We start from the raw sequence: 20,581 nt of genomic DNA on the forward strand, positions 1-20,581 counted from the left end.
TATAGAAAACAACAAAATCATCGATTTTCTGCGTTTCTCCACCTCGGCATCTTTCTGATTGTCGCTGCTCTGCCGAAGCCTTCTGCGGACTCTATTTGCCACAACGATATATCTTACGGTTAACCAGTTAAAGACCAGGATTAAGCCGATTGGCAGCAATGGTGTCAAAATGATTATCAGTAATTGGTATCCTCTCCACACGGGTGAAGTTGCGTATTCATATGTGAGGGCGCAACGCCACGGCATGTTGTCAATGATGACGTAAGGTTCAAGGGCAAAGTAAATCGGAACACATTTCCCGCAGCTCACTATAACCACGATCACGATAACCACCGTTGCTGTTCTCTCGGTGCAGTATCTCTCCCGCAGCTTTCGGCAACATATTGCGATGAAGCGATCGAAGGTAAAACTGACCGTGAACCAAACAGAAGAGTCCGTTGTTACAACCCGAAATACAAGTGTCAGAGCGCATACAGGAGTGATGAGAAGGGATCTGGAATAAATGTAGATATTATTGGTCTGTTCCACTAAAGCAAAAACGATAACCACCATCAGATCCGCGGTTGCCATTCCAACCAGGTAACGGGTGATGCATTTGGAGAGTCCGCATTTTCGCCGAGAAAGGATCACAATCGCCGTTAAATTAACTGCAAGAAATTTGGGAACAAAATAGAAATATGGTCAGCTCCCTAAATACCCGCATTCTACCGATGCTACGCAGGGTATGGTCTGTGTGGAAGTGGAAAGCGGGAATCCAGTGTGTGCTGTCTCCGTCGCTGCACTCCGGCTGGAGGACAATGACGGATTTGAGTGTCACTGGATTGGCGACATTCCCACAGTTTAGAGCGAGGCATCCGAGTTCCACGACTCACGTACCGGTGAGCAGTCGATCGCTCCTGTAAACAACACCATTTCCATTATTAGAGTTTGAATCGCTGAAGGGATTGTTTGTATCGGCGACAAAGTGGAGTCAAGGAGATATAAAGCACGAGTTCTCATTTACTGACTTACAGAACAGACCCACATGTCGAAAATAGACAGGACCGTCATTTAAATAAGCTGCCACGTTGTTATAAGATCGAAGTGTCTGCACTGATAGAGACTCGGGTCTGGAAAAGCAGAGTCCAGCATCACTTCAGAAAGACTAGCGAGATGAAATTCTGAAACAGTGACAATATCGGCACCAACTTAATTGACAAAAGAGGAAAACACTTCGATCAAAATACGAAAAATGAAAATAAAACCATTAGATGCCTGAATCCTCCATTCCGGGAGCACGTTTCAGCCGATGGTAGCATCTGTGTTCAGTAACAGTGCGGATACCGCAGCAGAGTAACGACAGCACCATACATAAAGAGACCAGCTCCGGCATCTTACCGGGGACACCAACCGCTACAATTGTGGGATAGAAAATGGCTGCGATGTAGTATTCATATTCTGCATATTCCGTCAGAAGCAACTTTCAGTTGTACGGAGCGTTTCAGCTGCTCAGATGGACTGATGATCGGTTTAACAGACTTTTATTGAGGTGAGAGCAATTCCACTGAGGCAATTAGCGTGGCGATCACGTCAGGGACATTAGTGACAACCAACTGCACAAATGCTTACGTTGAACTATTTTTACTCACTGTCCCCGTGTTAATAAAATTGACTCCTCAACGGATATTACAATCTATTTACTTTAAAACAAAATATGATGTGAATTTTCCATGTTATTTTTCATGACACCTGCCTTCAGGTATTTAAAGAGGATATATATATATTTTTTTATATCTGTGTTGCTTTCAAAGTTGGCATTCATCTTGAAGTCGATTTATTTTGTAACATTTGTCGGTGCTCATTCGCTTCTGAAATTGAGGGAAGGAGTTCGTTCTGGCGGGTGAAATGGAGAACACTTCTTTATTAAAGGGGAATATTCATTCATTCTTTTTTTCGTTTGTTGACAATGACAGCTGGCATGTGTTACAATAACACTGCACTTATATCCTTCCAAACAATTTAAAATACCCACAGCGATATTCCAGAGACCTGTGATCAAAAAGGGAACGTGTCCTCGGGAGTTTAGCGAGGGCTGTGGACAGTTTGAAGAACAATATTTTCCAGCGCACACATGGGCCGTTTGGCAGGAACCTGATCTCTTCCAGTGAATGACTTGACCACCACATACCCGTGACGTGCGATAGCCCTCTATTTTTCTGAGCTCCATGTACCTATCCAAAAGTTTTTTTAAAAGACCCTTTCGTATCCACCTCCACCACCGTTGCCGGCAGCCCATTCCACGCACTTACAAAGTAAGTGCGTGGAATGGTTGGTGGTGTTGTAGATAGTGTAGAGGATTGTCGAAGATTGCAGAGAGACATTGATAGGATGCAGAAGTGGGCTGAGCAGCGGCAGATGGAGTTCAACCCGGAGAAGTGTGAGGTTGTACACTTTGGAAGGACAAACTATAAGGTAGAGTACAAAGTAAATGGCTGGATACTTGGTGGTGTAGAGTAGGAGAGGGATCTGGGAGTACATGTCCACAAATCCCTGAAAGTTGCCTCACAGATAGATAGGGTAGTTAAGAAAGCTTATGGGGTCTTAGCTTTCATAAGTCGAGGGATAGAGTTTTAGAGACGCGATGTAATGATGCAGCTCTATGAACTCTAGTTAGGCCGCACTTGGAGTACTGTGTCCAGTTCTGGTCGCCTCACTATAGGAAGGATGTGGAAGCATTGGAAAGGGTACAGAGGAAATTTACCAGGATGCTGCCTGGTTTATAGAGTATGGATTATGATCAGAGATTAAGGGTGTTAGGGCTTTATTCTTTGGAGAGAAGGAGGATGAGAGGTGACATGATAGAGGTGTACAAGATATTAAGAGGAATAGGTAGAGTGGATAGCCAGCGCCTCTTCCCCAGGGCACCACTGCTCAGTACAAGAGGACATGGCTTTAAGTTAAGGGGAGGGAAGTTCAAGGGGGATATTAGAGGAAGGTTTTTAACTCAGAGAGTGGTTGGTGCATTGAATGCACTGCCTGAGTCAGTGGTGGAGGCAGACAGACTAGTGAAGTTTAACAGACTGCTAGAAAGGTATATGGAAGAATTTAAGGTGCGGGGTTATATGTGAGGCAGGGTTTGAGGGTCAGCATAACATTGTGGGCGGAAGGGCCTGTAATGTGCTGTACTATTCTATGTTTCTCTGTTTACCACTCTCTGCGTAAAAACAATTATCCCTGACATCTCATCTGTACCTAATCGCAAGCCCCTTAATCCTGTATCCTCTTGTGGCAACCATTTCCGCTCTGGGAAAAAGCCTCTGACTATCCACATCATCAATGCCTGACATCGCCCTGTACACCTCTATCAGGTCACCTCTCATCCTCCGTAGCTCCAAGGAGAAAACGCCGAGTTCACTCAAACTGTTTTCATAAGACAATCGTCACTCTGTACATGTGCACAACAGCGGATATGGTCAAGCTCACCTGTCAATCACACTTCCTTCTGCTCCTGCTGTTCAGCGCTCCGTTCCGATTGTGGTTCTCGTAACCAATGAGCGGCCCTCGGCTTATTGGAGAGAGTCTCACCACTCTGTTTCCACTGTGGAACTCACACTAATGTGCGGCCCTCGGTTGATTCGAGCAAGTAATACTTCTGCCTTCGAATCCATTTTCCCAACGAGAATCACTCTGTACCTCTCGGGTTGAACTCCATCTGTAACTTCTTAGCGCTTCTCTGCGTCCTGTCACTGTCCTGTTGTAAGCTGTGACTACCTTCTATACTATCCATATTTCCACCAAACTCCACTTCTTTGCAAATACAATAAACCACCCTTCCACTTCCTTTTTCACATTATTTTAAAGCACAAAAATCGGGGTCTCAGAACAGATCTCTGTAGGACACCACAGGTTCCAGCATCCGGGGAGAAAACGCTCCATCCACAACTAACCTCTGTCTTCCTGAGCGTCAGTCCTGAATCCACAAGCCAACTTTTCCAGGATACCAAGTCTTCTAACGTTCTGAAAGTTCATGGTTAACCGAAGGATTACCGCCTCATCCTCACAGAATTGAACCGGGCTCGTGAGAGATGATCTGCCCCTCACAAAGCCACACTGCTTCTCCCAAATCAGTTACTGCTCCTCGAAATTCTTGCAAATCCTGTTTCTAAGAATGTTCTCCAATAATTTGTCCGTCACTGAATTAGGACTCATCGCTTCCCGCATTCACCCAGGGTTCCTCCCCAACACACAAGAGGACTTATCTATCCTAAAGATTTATTTTTCAAATGTTCCAGTACATTTTCTCTCTTAACCTCGATACGCTGTCGCATATCGGTCTGTTTAACGCTCTCCTCACAAACGTCCCTCTCACTGGTGAACACTGAACTGAAGACTTCATTCAGGACCTGCCCTTCTTCACCCGACTTCAGGGGCTCGTTTAACCTTCTGTCCCCGACCGGTTCTACACTCACTTTAGCCATCCTTTTCTTCACATACATCTAGAAAGGTTTGGTGCTTTCCTGAAAGTCACTGCAGAGTTTCTGTAGACGTTTCTAGTGATCGTAATTCCATTATTCATTTTGTCCCAGACTACTTTGTAAATCTACAGTCATACCTGTTCCTTGCTTTCTAATCCTGAGGTCAGCTTCCTGAAGCTTGTTTCTTCCCCTTGACCAGATGTTTCACATCTCTTTTCACCTTTCACCCTACCGTCCTTCCCATGCCTGAATGGGGTAAACCTGTCCAGAACCCCATGTATGTGCAGCCTAAAATACTTCCACATTTCTCTTGTGCATTTCCCAGGACATATCCGTTCCTGATTTGTAGTTTGACGTTTCTGCCTAATATCATCATAATTCCACTTACCTGGTTAATTACTTTGGGAACTGACTCGGGACTGAGGGACGGGAGCGTGTACAGTGATTAATTGGAACACTGACACGGAGCAGTGGGCAGAGAGTGGGGCAATGGGATGGGTATGTGATATGACACGAGGTTGTGGGATCACAGCGGGGCATTGAGATTACTTGGTGACTGACCAGGGCCTGTGTGATTAGTGTATGTAACCCTTTTACGAAAGGAGGGTGCGGGACCCATTATAATTTGCCTACCGACACAACCGATCGACAGATGGCGCAACAGTCTCTGCTCTACACACCGTCCTTACACATCTGCACAAGAAGGGTACTTATGTGAAAATGCTGTTCTTGGACTACAGTTCAGTATCCAACACCATAATTCCCCCCAGGCTCGACAGAAGCTCAGACATCTTGTACTTGACCCTGCCTCTCAGATCGCCAGCAGATTGTAAGAATAGGCTCCCTCACCTCCACCCCTCTGACATTCATCACAGAAGCCCCTCAGGGCCATGTACTGAGTCCCCTCCCTTACTCCCTGTGTACCCATGACTATATCGCCACCCACAGCTCCAATCTGTTAGTTAAATATGCCGACGATACTATATTGATTGGCCGAATCTCAAAAAAATAACGAAGTGGCCTACAGGGAAGAAGTTATCTCTCTGACACAGTGACGTCAAGTAAACAACCTCTCCCTCAATGTCGCAAAAGATAAGGGGATGGTTGTGGATTACAGGAAGAATGAAGACTGGCTAAGCCCTATTGACATCAATGGATCCGGGGTTGAGTGGGTGAACAGCTTTAAGTTCCTCGGCATCCACATCACCGAGGACATCATGTGGTCTGTACACACCAGCTGTGAAGTGTAAAAGGCACAACAGCACCTCATTCACCTCACACGGTTGAGGAAGTTTGGTATGGGTTCCGACATCCTAAGAACTTTCTGCAGGGGCACAACTGAGAGCATCCTGACTGGCTGCATCACTGTCTGGTGTGGGAACGGTACCTCCTTAATCGCAGGACTCTGCAGAGTGGTGCGGACAGGCCAGCGCATCTGTAGATGTGAACTACCCATGATTCAGGACATTTACACAGACTGGTGTGCAAAAAGGGACTGAAGGATCAGTGGGGACCCGCGTCTCCCAACTACAATCTATTCGAGCTGCTACCATCCGGGAAGCGGTACCACAGCATAAAAGCCAGGACCAACAGGCTCTGGAACCAGTGGGCCATCAGACTGATTAACTCACGCTGATTTGAATTCACTCTATATATCATTGACTGTTCAATTTATTATAAATTATTATAAATTGCTATAATTGCACATTAAGATAGAGACGTGAAGTGAAGATTTTTATTTCTCATGTTTGTGAAGGATGCAACATATAAAGTTAATTTTCATTTCAATTCATTTCAGAGTGAAGCACAATAGAATACTAGTTTTATTATATTTTTCCAAAGTCACCTTTTTGTATGATTGCATAAATAGTTAAATTGATCTACCAAACTACAATAAATTAAAACCATTCCCCCTAAGGGCCGAACACCGCTTTTCCGCGCTCTCACCCTCCCCTTCCATTGACCTGAAGTCCATGGAATCCCCGACCTTAGGAGCACGAACAAACTCACCAGAGCCGGGACTACGGGGCTCTTACCTACCGGATCGCCGCTCCCCCATGGACCAGCCCCACGGAGGTGAGGAAAGTCTCCAACTTTCCCCCACAGCCCCTTCGGTCTCAAGACCCTATCGACTGGAAACGTTTCGCAAGCGAACACCAGAACCCTCCTGTCGGGGTAGCGAAAGCTCACCGGCTGCAATTCCGGCGGACTGGGAGTGGAAGAGTGTCCCGCCCCGTCCTGCAAAAGCGTCCGAAAGCACCCGAGAATCAGAGGCCGATTGAACGCCTACCCTTGACTCTGCCCCTGCTAGGCCCAATCGGGGAGCGAGATCCGAGACCTCCCCGCTCCTATAGGTCTTTCAGCGTCTGGGACAAACCCATGCGGCAGGTCTGAAAGGCCAGACAGGGCATTGGGGCCCTTTTGGGTCCCGAGACGAGGCCAGGGTTCGGAGGGTCTCCCGTTTGAAGCGGAGGTAGAAGGGAACGGAGTTGTTAGTCGGTTACTCCAAGTTACAGGCGATTTCGTCCCTGGCGTTTTTCTCGCTTAGAGAGAGAACATTTCCTGTCAGACCTTCCCGACCTCAAGTCCGACCCGCCTTCACGCTGTAATGAGCTTCCGTTACGAATACAGACGGGAAAGAAGGCTGGCCGTGTCCGCGTGCTCCTTGGGCACTCCGCCTCTCGTCGGCAGCCGGGGATTGTCCCGTCCAGGAAGCGTTAGGGAGGCCGCAGAGCGCAGGTAGTGGATCTCTGCGAAGGGTCGGAGGGAGACAGGGAGTCAGAATCAGGGAGGAGGAAGGGAGGGAGCTCGTCAAAGAGATGGTGGTTATGGAAAGTGGAAGAGAGAATAATGGTCGCGAAGAGGGATTGGGGAGGAAGTTCGCGATATTGGTTTGGAAGGAGTGGGTTACATCCACATCTACCCTACACATTCAGACACGGTGTTGACGCAGTTCCATTCCTTCTGTGGCAATACAGGATCAGGTGGATAACACGAAGATATCAAAAATACGCAATAAAAGACTAAGAAATTCAGGGCTATAAAAGCGGAAAAAAAGAGAAATCATCAAGTATTCAACATATTACAGGAACCTGAAACCGTTTAATTCAATCTGATTACTTACACAGGCACAATCAATGACAAACATCATTCACCACAATCTTGCTTTAAATTGCAAACTCATGAAAGATACGATCTATTGCTCTAAATTCAGTCCCGAAGGAGATTTATAATCAGAGTATTACAATTATATTACTATCAGTTCATTACTAGCGATAGGGCAATACATGATACACTTTCAGATATAATATTACAGGATAAACCAGCGAAAACAATTTATTTAATAGTCATCCAATCACAAACAAGAGAAAATCTGCAGGTATGTGTGTCTCATTCCAAATACACATAATATACAGAAATCAGTACGTGAAAAACAACAGAAATATGCTGATTTGAAAAACAAAATTGAAAGACTATGGGACATGAACAGGGTATACATTGCCTCAATTGTAACATCTACTGTTGGTATCATCCCAAAGTCACTGCAAATTAAGAATTATTCTTACACAGCAATATTTATGTGAATCTCCAAAAAGCTACAATGATAAACAGCACTGGAATAGTAGGAAAGTTCTCAGCAATTGAGAAACTATTGTGCTTTTCTATGACCATACCTCACGTTTTACCAGTTTTAGCTGAGAGAAAAAAAGAAAAATAATATTAATAGACATGCGTTTGTACTGGAGTGAATGCAGAGGAGATTGAACATGTGGTTTGCTCGGATGGAAATTAATCAGAAATCGGGAGGTGAGATGACATTCCTTCCTTGAGGCAGGGTCGACATTGCGGTTTTCCTTGGAAATTTGACCAATTATAAAAATAATGCAGAAATTCCGCAGTGTTGAGCAACAAACCAAAATACTAAACACCACTAGAATTGTCGGAACGGTTTTGTTGCCATTGAGAAGTCATTAGAAGTCTTTACAGAGACTTTAAAAGTCTTTGTTACCCACCCAAACCCCCAAAACAGCTGGGGAATTGGGGAAGAAAGGTGCCTTTCTCACAAAGTAATGCAAGCCACCTTTAGAAATAGACTTTCTGCAGATGATAACTGGACCTTGTGGAGTCATTCCTTGCGCTAGTGTACGTATCACTGAGCTGATACAAACTCACTGGACACTGCCGAACTCGACAGTTACGATTCGGGTCTGTGTCCAGGTGGATGTTGTCTGCTCATCGCGTGTTGACGGATCCGATGTTGGGTGCAAACAGCTAAATCTCATTGCGGTGCTGCCCACTCACTGCGAGCTCGGACCAGTCCCGATCTGACCGTCGGGGTGCTCACTGTGAATTCCGTCCGCTCTCCTTGTGACGGCCATATTTCCAGCAGCTGCTCCGTTTCCTCCCCGTCAGCGAGAAACACCGGCTTTGTCCGTCACTTGAGCGGTGAGTATTTACACCGTAGGGCGGGATTTATTATTGAACGTGGTTCGGCGATGATGACAGCGGGGTTATGGTCAAAAATAAAAAATAAGATGCAGGATGAATTTAATCACTGATCGGAGGTGATGGTCGCAGGGTGCGGGCGCCGAGGGGTCTGTTCTCGCGTTGTGTCTCCCTCGGGCTGAAAACCAGTTTTATTCTCCCCGCTGCCACGTTCTCCACTGACCGCCGGTTTCTCACTGTCAAGGTGGAAAAACACATACTACCACCACTGAGAAGAACTTCGACATTTTATTTATTAATTATTTGAATAATTGACATAACAGGATATCTCGCTGCGCTGGCGAACTGCACGTAAATAAACGTGTTTGTGCAGCAATTTAATACCATCAGCATGTATCCAGAGTGTTCAAGTTTTTTCAAAACCTTGGAGGGAGTCCGAGCGGAACCGGACGTGGGGGAGGCAATGACGGGAGAATGAGAGCACAGTGGACAGTGGAGTGGAGACACACGGGGAAGAGAGAGATGGGAAGAGAAACTGAGATAAAAACGAGAGAGAGAGACGGAGGATTAGCAAGGGAAGGGAATGCGAACGAACTAGAAACGTGAGGGAAAAGAAATTTCAAGGGAACAGACACTTTGGTTAGAAAGACTATGGCGGAGAAAGGTTGGTTGGAGAGAGACTGGGAGTGGGTGAAGGAGTTATAGAGTGAGAGAGGGGACTAATGGAAGAGAGTCTTGCAGAGATGGGGAGAGACGGGGAGCGAAAGAGGGAAAAATAAGAAGAAAGAGAGACACTGGGAGAAAGACGGGATACAGGGAGAGGTTGAGAAGGAGCGAGTGTCAGGTACGGGCCTGAGACAAGAGGGGGATAAGGGTAGAAGGAGAGTGACGAGGAGAGAGAAACAGGGAGAGGGAGAGTTGAAGAAGAGAGAACGCATGGACAGAGAGAATGGGGGACAGAAAGCCTTGGGAGGAGAGAGAGAAAGAGAGAGATAGAGATAGAGAGGAGAGAGGGAGAGGGAGAGAAAGAGAGAGAGAGAGTCTGGATGGGAAACGACAGGCTGAGAGGACAGAAATACTGAGGGATGAGATAGACTGGGGGGAGAGAGAGAGAAAATGCGGATCAAAGTGTCGGGTGAGTGCCCATGCGAGGAGAGAGACTGGAGTGAAGCAAAAGATCAGGACGAAGAAAGAGATGGGGAGGGAAAGGCAGACGTGAGGAAGACAGACTGTACAGAGAGAAACTGTGGGACTTGAGAGAGGATGAGTGAGAAAGAGAATAGCAGGGATATAGTCCGGAGGAGAGAGAAATGGGGTGGGGGTGCGTAGGATGGGAGACTGGGAGAGAGTCCAGGTTGGGGAGAGATAGCGGGATTGGAAAGTGAAAGTGATGGGAGAGGCAGGGACTCTGGGAGACGGGGGTGATAATGGGGGATAGAGAGAGACTGGAGAATGCGCAGACAGAAGGGTCCAGAGTCTCGGGCGATATGGATGGGGATGGGGGAAGTAGGGAAGAAGACAGTTGAGAGGGAGACGGAACGGATGACCTATGGGAGAAAACGGCGGGGGTGGAGCTGTGAATGAGAGCCGGAGAGGAAAGTGGACCGGTATGAGAAAGAAACAGGGAGAGAGTGGGGAGTGGGGAAAGAGAGACGTAGAGAACTTGGGGAAGAGAAAGATTAGGTGAAGATGGACTGGAGAGAGAGAGTGTGGCAAGAGACTGAGGGAGAGAGATTGAGGGGAGAGAGAGCATCGGTAGGTAGAGACTGGTAAGAGAGTGACGATAAGAGAGTGTCTGGCGAGGGCGACTGGGGGAGAAACACTGGGGAGAAAAGGGAGAAAGAGAATTATGGCAGAGAGATTGAGCGGGCCCGTCTAGGAGAAATAGACTGGGCAAGATAGACTGATTGGAGGGAGATTAGAGAGAGAGCCTGGGAGATAGACTGGAAAAATAGAGACTGAGGAGAGACCTCCTCACTCTTCTTACCCACGTCATTGGTGCCTACATGGACCACGACATCCAGCTGCTCACCCTCCCTCGTGGAAATACTGAGAACTCGATCCGAGATATCGCAGACCCTGGCACAGGAGGGGAACAGACCATCCGTGATCTCGATCTCTTCCACAATACCTTCTATCTGTCCCCCTAACTATCGAAACCCCTATCACTACTGCTCTCCTCTTTTCCCTACTTCCATTCTGAGCTGAGGGTCCAGACTCGGTGCCAGAGACGCAACCACTACAACTTGTCCCCGGTAGGTCATCCCCACCAGCAGGATCAGAACGGCATACTTATTATTGATGGGGGCGGCCACAGGGGTGCTCTTCTCATTCAGTCTATTCCTCTTCCCTCTCCTGACAGTAATCCAACTACCTGTCTCCTGACTCCTAAGGGTGACTATCTCCCTGTAACTCCTGTTTATTTCTGCCTCTGCCTCCCGAATGACCCGAAGTTCACCCAGGTCCAGCTCCAGTTCCCTAACTCCGTTTGTCATGAGCTGCAGCTGGATGCACCTTTTACAGGTGTAGTCATCAGGGACAATTGTGCTCGCCCTGACATCCAACATGCTGCAAACGGAGCACTCGACTACCGTAACTGCTGCCTCCATTACCTACTCCTAAGCTAATTAGATTTATTAAAGGAGCTTACCCAGCCTTACCTCACTGGGAGGAAGTTCGTCCTCAGCCTCTGCTCGCCGAAGCCTCTCGAGCCAAAGCCTTTCTACTCTGTCTCCCACTACTCCGTCGTCCACTCTGTTACCCTGCTTGCTTTTTAAATCTCCCGCTGCCTCACGGGCCGACTTTCACGCGCTTGCGCAGTTGTGCCCCATTCAACTGCGGAAGAAATGACCGACCCTTCTCAATCTGTTCGCTTTTTAAATCTCCCGCTGACTCACGGTGGGCAGCTATACAGAATACTCCAAATGGGGAGATCGCGCCCTGCATGTTTCTGTGTTAATATCACCGTCAATTAACAAAGGAACGCTGCACATTGTCCTCCCTTTCTGCATCTGCGGTACTATCCCTGGTTTCCCATCGCACTCCCTTTACACTCTGTTACCCGACCCTGTCCATTTTGAAACATGTAAACCCGGAAAGTCCTGAAGCCATCCCTGCACTTGTGACAGTCGAGTGTCTTGTGATAGTTTGGAACATACTTCAACCAATCTAACAATCACGTCAGCAGCATTGAACGTTTGGATCGCAACCTACCTGAACTGTATGAATTCAGCAATCTTCCGCCAATTCTGCAATTTCCGGATGATCAGGCATATACGAGAAAATCTGCAGATGCGGCCGTCCCCCTTTCGCTCTCCCAAGCCCGCCCGTCCCGTGATCCTCACCTTCTCCATCTCTGTATCCCTTTTGCAAATTAACTTTCCAGCTCTTAGCTTTATATCTCCCCCTCCTGTCCTCTCCTATCATTTCGAATCTCCCTCTCCCGCTCCTACATGAAATATCTACTCACTCTTCTTTCAGTTAGTCCTGACGAAGGGCCTCGGCCCGAAATCTCGACTGTACTTCTTCCTACTAATGCTGCCTGGCCTGTTGCGTTCCACAAACATTTTGTGTGTGTTGCTTGATCAGGCATATGATTGCTTGAATTTATGACATATTGGCCAAACCTATTCAATGAAAAACAGCTTTATTTGAAAACTCCGCTGAATTGTCATTAGACACGGGCGTTATCTACACAGATGGCCATTTAATGTAAACACATAGTTCATTCGATTCCTCAGCTCTTCTCTGAATTTCCTCTGTGTCAGTGTATAGATACAGGTATTGGTACGCATGCTGAGTACTTGCAACATGAACCCAAATTGCTGTAGGATGTATACCGGGGAGCTCAAATATCTGTTCTCGTAAAAATAGTTTTGCACTTGCCATTTCAGGGAATGGGCTACATAGGGCATCCAAAATAATATGAAATTAGCTGATATAGAAAACAACAAAATCATCGATTTTCTGCGTTTTTCCACCTCGGCATCTTTCTGATTGTCGCCGCTGTTCCGAAGCCTTCTGCGGACTCTATTTGCCATAACAATATGTCTTACGGTTAACCCGTTAAACACCAGGATTAATCCGATTGGTAGCAATGGTGTTAAAATACTGCCCAGTAATTGGTAACTTCTCCACACGGGTGAAGTAACGTATTCATATGTGGTGGTGCACCGCCACGGCATGTTGTCAATGATGACGTAAGGTTCAAGGGCAAAGTAAAACGGGACACTTCTCCCGCAGCTCACTATAACCACGGTCACGATAACCACCGTTGCTGTTCTGTCGGTGCAGTATCGCTCCCGCAGCTTTCGGCAACATATTGCGATGAAGCGATCGAAGGTAAAACTGACCGTGAACCAAACAGAACAGTCCCTCGTAACGACCCGAAATACAAGTGTCAGAGCGCATACAGGAGTGATGAGCAGGGTTCTGGAATAAATGTAGATATTGTTGGTCTGTTCCACTAAAGCAAAAACGATAACCACCATTAGATCCGCTGTTGCCATTCCAACCAGGTAACGGGTGATGCATCTGGAGAGTCCGCATTTTCCCAGAGAAAGGATCACAATCGCCGTTAGGTTAACTACAAGAAATTGGGAAAGAATTGAAATATAATTAGAATAAATGTAGATGTTGTTGGTCTGTTCCACTGAAACAATAAGGATAACGACCATCAGATCCGTTGTTGCTAATCCAAACAGGCAAATGCAAGAAATTTGGAAATAAAATTGAAATACGGTCAGCTCCCTGAATGCCCCCATTCTTCCGAAGCTATGCAGGGTATGGTCTGTTTGGAAGTGGAAAGCGGAAATCCAGTGTGTGCGGTCTCGGTCGCTGCACTCCGGCTGGAGGATAATGACGGATGTGAGTGTCAGTGGATTGGCGACCTTCCCACAGTTTAGAGCGAGGCATCCGAGTTCCACGACTCACGTAACGGTGAGCAGTCGATCGCTCCTGTAAGCAACACCATTTCCATTATTAGAGGTGAAAGAACAGACAGGATTATTTGTAGCGGTGTCAAAGTGGCATCGTGAATATATAAAACACGAGTTCTCATTTACTGACTAACTGAAGAACAGACCTACGTGTCGTAAATAGACTGGACCGTCATTTAAATAAGTTGCAAAGTTGTTATAAGATCGAAGAATTTGCACTGGTCGAGACTGGCTCCTGGAAAAGAAGAGACCAGCATCACTTCAGAAAGCCTAGCGAGGTGAAATTATGAAACATTGACAATATCGGCACCAACTTAATTGAGAAAAGAAGAAAACACTACGATCGAACTACAAAAAATGAAAATAAAACCATTGGATGCTTGAATCCTCCATTCCGGGGACACGTTTCAGCCGACGGTAGCATCTGTGCTCAGTAACAGTGCGGATACCGCAGCAGAGTAACGGCGGCACCATACATAAAGTGACCAGCTCCGGCATCTTACCGGGGACACCAACCGCTACAAGTGTGGGATAGAAAATGGCCGCGATGTAATAAATCGCCGCATATCCCATATTCCGTCAGAAGCAGCGTTCAGTTGTGCGGAACGTTTCAGCTGCTCAGATGGACTGTCGATCGGTTTAGCAGTCTTTTATTGAGGAGAGAGCAATTCCACTGAGGCAATTAGCGTGGGTATCACGTCAGGGACATTAGTGACAACCAATTGCACAAACACTTACGTTAAACTATTTTTACTCACTCTGTCCCCGTGTCATGAATTTGACTCCTCAAGGGATTTTGCAATATAGTTACTTTAAAACAAAATATGATGTGTTATTTTCCATATTATTTTCCATGTTACCTGGCTTCAGCTATTTAAATATTTTGCCATTGTTGCTTTCAAATTCATCCTTCCAAAGTGATTCGCATCGTACTTTTCCGGGTTGAACTCCATCTGTAACTTCTCGGCGCTGCTCCGCGTCCTGACACTGTCCTGTTGTAATCTGTGACAAACATCTATACTATCCATAATTCCACCAACGTCCACATCATTAGAAATGCAATAAACCACCCTTCGACTTCCTTATTCACATCATTTTTAAAGCACAAATATCCTGGGGTCTCAGAACAGATCTCTGCAGGACACCATTGGCAGCAGCATCCGGGGAGAAAACTCTCCATCCACAACTATCCTCTGATTTCTGGGGCGTCAGTCCTGAATCCACAAGCCAACTTTCCCAGGATACCAAACCTTTTGAAAGGTCCTCCCAAAGTTAACCGTAAGTATAACCGTCACATCCTCACAGAATTGAACCAGGGTCGTGAGACACGATCTTCCCCTGACAAAGCCATACTAACTCTCCCAAATTGGGTAATGCTTCTCCAAATTCTCGTAAATCCTGTTTCTAAGAAAGTTCTCTGATAATTTTCCCATCACTGAAGTAGGACTCACCGCTTCACGCAGTCACCCAGGCTTTCTCCCGACCACAGAAGAAGGCGTATTTAACCTACGGTGTTTTTTTTCAAAAGTTCCTGTACATCCTCTCTCTTAACCTCGGTATGTTGTCGCACATCGTCCTTTTTAACGCTCTCCTCACAAATGTCCCTCTCACTGGTGAATACTGAATTTAAGTCTTCATTCAGGACCTGCCCTTCCTCCCCCGACTTCAGGGGCTTATTTCATCTTCTATCCCGGACCAGTCCTATACTCATTCCAGTCATCTTTCTCTTCACATACATCTCGAATGGTTTGGGGTTTTCCTTAAAATCACTGCAGAGCTTCTGTAGACGTTTCTAGTTGTCCTAATTTCATTCTTCAGTTTGTCCCCAGCTACTTTGTAAATCTACAGTCATGTCTGATCCTTGCTTTCTAATCCTGAGCTCAGTTTCCTAAAGCTTCTTTGTTCCTCTTGACCAGATGTTTCACATTTCTGGTCAACCATGGTTCCTTCACCCTACCGTTCTTTCCCTGTCTGAATGGGGCCAACCTGTCCAGAACCCCATGTAAGTGCAGCCTAAATATATATTCACATTTCCGTTGTGCATTTCCCAGGACATATCCGTTCCTGATTGTTCAAGCTTAATATCATCATAATTCCAAGTGGATCCATAGTTAATTATTTTGGAACTGACCCAGGGCTGTGGGACGAGAGCGGGCAGAGTGATTAATTTGGACCCAGACACGGGGCTGTGGGCAAAGAGTGGGGCAATGAGGTGAGTATGGGGAATGACACGAGTTTGTGGGGACACAGCGGGGCATTGAGATTACTTGGTGACTGACGCGAGCCTGTGTGATTAGTGTATGTAACCCTTTTACGAAAGGAGGATACTGGACCTCTTATAGTTTGCCTATCGACACAACCGATCGACAGACGGCGCAATAGGCACTGCTCTACACATTGTCCTGACACATCTGGAGAAGAAGGGTGCTTATGTGAGAATGCTATTCTTGGACTACAGTTCAGTATTCAACACCATAATTCCCTCCAGGTTCGACAGGAAACTCACAGATCTCGTCCTTGTCCTTGCCTTTCATCGCCAGCAGGTTGTAAGAGTGGGCCCCCTCACCTCCACCATTCCGATTTATAACACAGGAGCCCCTCAGGGCCATATACCGAGTCCCCTCCTTTACTCCCTGTATACCCATGACTGTATCGCCACCCACAGCTCGAATCTGTTAATTACATTTAGCGACGACACTACATTGATTGACTTATTCTCATAAAATAACGAAGTGGCCTGCAGGGAATAAGTTATCTTTCTGACACAGTGACGTCAAGTAAACAAACTCTCCCTCAATGTCGCAAAAACAAAGGTGCTAGTTGTGGAGAACAGGAGGAATGGAGACGGGCTAACGCCTACTGACATCAATGGATCTGCGGTTGAGAGGGTAAACCGATTTAGGTTCCTCGAAATCCACATCACCGAGGACCTCACGTGGTCTGTACACACCAGCTGTGAAGTGAAAAAGGCACAACAGAGCGTCTTTCAGATCAGACGGTTCAGGAAGTTTGGTATGGTCCCCTAAATCCTAGGAACTTTCCGCAGGGACGCAGTTGAGAGCATCCTGACTGGTTGCGTCACTGCATGGCATAGGAACTGTACTTACTCAGCCCCTTCGGTCTCAAGATCCGATCGACTCGAAACGTCTCGCGAGCGAGCATGAGCACCTCCCTCTCGTGGAGACGTAAACTCTCCGGCTACGATTCTGGCGGACTGGAAGTGGGAGAATGTCCCATCCCTTTCTTTCATATTCTCCCGACCTTAAGTCTGACTGGCCTTCACGCTCTCATGAGCTCCCGCAACGACTACAGACGGGAAGAACAACTAAACAAGAAATAACGAAAGGGAAGATAGAGTATGAAAGTAAATTAGCACAAAATAGAAAAATAGATAGCATAAGTTCTTTGATTCGGAGCAAAAAGGCTGGGAGTGAAGGCCGATTTCGGGAGCAAAGGCAGTTTTTACTACTCGGAGTAAAAGAGAGGCAGTACTGCGCAGCCGCGTGACGTCGACCAGTAGAGCGCGAAAGGTTTAAAGAGAAGATCGCCATACCCAGCGGGCAGCGTCGAAGCGAGCAGCGGATTGACAGGCAGCAGAGTGATACGGCTTTGGCTGAACGGTCTTAGGCGGTAACGGGAAGAGGCGAGATAGGTTTAACTGTGTTACCAGTAAAGGAGGAAGTATGTGTGTGAGGCCGGTTTTCTGTGTTCGGTGTCAGATGTGGAACGTCCTGGAGTCTCCCAGCCTCCCGCATGGCCATATCTGCACCCGGTATGTCGAGCTGCAGCTCCTAAAGGACCGACTTAGGGGAACGGAGATGCAACTCGATGACCTTCGATTGGTCAGGGAGAGCGAGTAGATGATAGAAAGGAGTTATAGGCAGGTGGTCACACCGGAACCACGGGAGACAGACAATTGGTTCACTGTCAGGATGGGGATGGGGAAGAGTCAGGTACTAGAGAGTACCCTTGTGGCTGTACCCCTTGAGAGTAAGTCTCCCTGCTTCAGTACTGTTGGCGAGGGATCAGCCTACCTGGGCGAAGCGACAGTGGCCGTGCCTCTGGCACAGATAGGGGGCTGTCTAGTTTGGGCGTCAGACAGGCGATTCTGTGGACGCAGGAAAGAGACTCGGATGGTAGTTTGCCTCCCAGGTGCCAGGGTTCAGGATGTTTTTGATCACGTTCAATATATCCTGCGTTGGGAGGGAGAACAGCCAGAGGTCGTGGTACATATTGGTACCAATGACATAGGTAGGACAAGGGAAGAGGTCCTGAAAAAAAGACTACAGGGAGTTAGGAAGGAAGTTGAGAAGCAGGACAGCGAATGTAGTAACCAGGGGACTACTGTCTGTGCCACGTGACAGTGAGAATAGGAATAGAATAAGGTGGAGGATAAAAGCGTGGTTGAGGGATTGGAGCAGGAGGCAGGGATTCCGGTCTTTGGATCATTGGGACCTCTTTTGGAGCAGGTGTGACCTGTACAAAAAGGACAGGTTGCACTTGCATCCCAGGGGTACCAATATCCTGGCGGGGAGGCTAAGGCTACTGGGGAAAGTTTAAACTGGAATTGTTGGAGGCTGCGAACCAAACTGAGGAGACAGGGAAGAGCAGCTGACTCACAAAAAGAGACAGCTGGGAGTCAGGAGACAGGGGCCATATGAAGGCATTGGCGGGCAGGATTAAGGAAAACTCCAAGACATTCTACAAGTATGTCAAGAGCACGAGGATAGGACGTGAAAGAATAGGACCTATCAAGTGTGACAGTGGGAAAATGTGTATGGAACCGGAGGAAAAAGCAGAGGTACTTAATGAATACTTTGCTTCAGTATTCACTATGGAAAAGGATCTTGGTGATAGTAGTGATGACTTGCAGCAGACTGACAAGCTTGAACATGTAGATATTAGGAAAGAGGATGTGCTGGAGCTTTTGGAAAGCATCAATTTGGATAAGTCGCCAGGACCGGATGAGATGTACCCAGGCTACTGTGGGAGGCAGGAAGGAGATTGCTGAGCCTCTGGCGATTATGTTTGCATCGTCAATGGGGACGGGAGAGGTTCCGGAGGATTGGAGGGTTGCGAATTCTTTTCCTTTATTCAAGAAAGGTGGTTGAGATAGCCCAGATAATTATAGACCAGTGAGTCTTACCTCAGTGGTTGATAACTTGATTCGGACGATCTTGAGAGACAGGATTTATGAACAATTGGAGAGGTATAACATGATAAGGAATAGTCAGAATGAATTTGTCAAGGGCAGGTCGTGCCTTATGAGACCGATTTTTTGAGGATGTGACTAAACACATTGATGAAGAAAGAGTGGTGGATGTAGTCTATATGGATTTCAAAAAGGCATTTGATAAGATATCCCATGCAAGGCTTATTGAGAAAGTCGGAAGGCATGGGATCCAAGGGGAAATTGCTTTGTAGATCCAGAACTGGCTTGCCCACAGAAGGCAAAGGGTGGTTGTAGATGGGTCATATTCTGCATGGTAACCAGTGGAGTGCCTCAGGGATCTGTTCTGGGACAGATCTAGTCTTCGTGATTTTTATAAATGACCTGGATGAGGAAGTGAAGAGATGTGTTAGTAAGTTTGCTGATGACACAAAGGCTGGAGTTGTTGTGGATAGTGTGGAGGGATGTCAGAAGTTACAGGCGGACATAGATAGTCTGCAGAACTGGGCTGAGAATTGGCAGATGGAGTTCAGCCTAGGAAAGTGTGAGGTGGTTCATTTTGGTAGGTCAAATATGATGGCAGTACATAGTAGTAATGGTAAGTTTTTGGCAGTGTGGAGAATCAGAGGGATCTTGGGGTCCGAGTCCATAGGACGCTTAAAGCAGCTGCGCAGGTTGACACTGTGATTAAGAAAGCGTATGGTGCATTGGCCTTCATCAATCGTCGAATTGAATTTAGGAGCCGAGAGGTAATGTTGCAGCTATATAGGACCCTGGTCAGACCCCAGCCAGAGTACTGTGCTCAGTTCTGGTCGCCTCACAACAAGAAGGATATGGAAAGCATAGAAAAGGTGCAGAGGAGATTTACAAGGATATTGCCTGGATTGGGAAGCATTCCTTATGAGAATAGGTTGAGCGAGCTCGGCCTTTTCTCCTTGGACCGACGGACGGTGAGAGGTGAACTGATAGAGGTGTATAAGATGATGAGAGGCATTGATCGTGTGGATAGTCAGAGGCTTTTTTTCCCAGGGCTGAAATGGCTGCCACAAGAGGACACAGGTTTAAGGTGCTGGGGAGTAGGTACAGAGGAGATGTCAGGGGTAGGTGTTTTACTCAGAGAGTGGTGAGTACGTGGAATGTGCTGCCGTCAACGGTGGTGGTGGCGGATACGATAGGGTCTTTTAAGAGAATTCCGGATTGGTACATGGAGCTTTGGAAAATAGAGGGCTATGGGTAAGCCTAGTAATTTCTAAGGTAGGGACATGTTCGGCACAACTTTGTGGGCCGAAGAGCCTATATTGTGCTGTAGGTTTTCTATGTTTCTATGTTTCTTTAAGTATATAAAGAGGAAAAGGGTGGCTAAAGTCAACGTAGGTCCCTTGGAAGATGAGAAAGGGAAATTGATATATGGTAGTAAGGAAATAGCTGAGGCATCGAACGATTATTTTGTGCCAGTCTTCACGGTGGAGAACACGTCTAATATGCCAAAGGAGGATGTTATAAGCGAAATGGGTGAGGGGCACGATAAAATCACTGTCACCAAAGAGAAAGTGATGAGAAAACGAGAGGGCCTA

Source organism: Hemitrygon akajei, unplaced genomic scaffold, assembly GCF_048418815.1.
Source record: "Hemitrygon akajei unplaced genomic scaffold, sHemAka1.3 Scf000229, whole genome shotgun sequence".
NCBI lineage: Eukaryota > Metazoa > Chordata > Chondrichthyes > Myliobatiformes > Dasyatidae > Hemitrygon > Hemitrygon akajei.